This window comes from Octopus bimaculoides, chromosome 3 (assembly GCF_001194135.2).
Source record: "Octopus bimaculoides isolate UCB-OBI-ISO-001 chromosome 3, ASM119413v2, whole genome shotgun sequence".
Taxonomy (NCBI): domain Eukaryota; kingdom Metazoa; phylum Mollusca; class Cephalopoda; order Octopoda; family Octopodidae; genus Octopus; species Octopus bimaculoides.
This window is the reverse complement of record NC_068983.1, coordinates 70,141,008-70,142,254: the sequence shown is the minus strand read 5'-3', so window position 1 is coordinate 70,142,254 and position 1,247 is coordinate 70,141,008. Positions and strand designations below refer to the sequence as shown.

The 1,247-nt window shown below is 33.6% G+C and overlaps 1 protein-coding gene across 4 annotated transcripts in view; it reads right to left on the bottom strand.

The window, feature by feature from the left end:
* LOC106883361 (regulator of G-protein signaling 7) overlaps positions 1-1,247 on the bottom strand; it is a 483,378-nt gene that overhangs the window by 296,929 nt on the left and 185,202 nt on the right. The window lies entirely within an intron of this gene.

Genomic DNA, 1,247 nt, shown 5'->3' with positions numbered 1-1,247 from the left:
AAAGAGAATATATATATATATATATATATATATATACGATGGGTTTCTTTCAGTTTCCATCCACTAAATCTACTTACAAGGCTTTGGTCGGCCCAAGGCTATATTAGGAGACACTTAACCCAAGGTGCTGTGCTACACAGCGAACCCAAAACCATGTGGTTGGGAAGCAAGATTCTTACCACACAGCCACACTTGCACCTATATAGATGTATGTGTGTGTGTGTGTGTGTGGGTATATATATGTAAATACGTGTATGTATATATATACATATATATATATATATATATATATATATAGCCCATCATCATCATATTATGTCCTTTTATGTCTATTTTTCATGCAGGCATGAATTGAACAGATTCTTACAATCTGAGTCAATACTTACTGAGAGTTACTGTGATTATAAATGGTATGGCTTCTACATCTGGATACACTTTCTGACATGTATCATTAGTGGTCATGGAGAGACAGTTCACTGCATTACCACTCAGAGTTTCATGCCATGTATGTTTGATTGGAAATATTCCAAATGATTTATCTCAAAATGTAGTCTTATTCTGATGAAGTAATATTCATTTCTTTATTGCCCACAGGGGGCTAAAGATAGAAGAGACAAACAAGGATGAGCAGAGGGATTAAATCGATTACATCGACCTTAGTGTGTAACTGGTACTCATTTAATTGACTCTGAAAGGATAAAAGGCAAAGTCAATCTTGGTAGAATTTGAACTCAGAACGTAAGGGCAGACGAAATACCGCTAAGCATTTCACCCGGCATGCTAATGATTTTGCCAGCTTGCCACCAGATGTGGTAATATTGAGAGAATGTATGGATGTAGGTAGGTTTTGGATAGATGGATGGCATCTGTCAGTCTTGCTGACTATAGGGAGAGCACCTGGAGACGAGGATGAAAAATTTTTTGAAATAACTGAAAAGTACAATCTTCAATCTGCAGCTTCAACATTATGTACATGTATATATACATATACATATATATATATGTATATATATGTATATCTATATATATAAACGCATACATGCATACACATATATATAAGCATACATGCATAAATTCATACATACATACATTCAAATATATATATATATATATATATATATATATATAGTTAATCCTAACATGAACAAGCAAGAAAAAACACGAAAAAGCAACGCGAGAATGTAGAATAAGTACAGTGCTATTGGACACTCAGCAAAGGAAAGAAAAGAAAGAGGATTATATATATA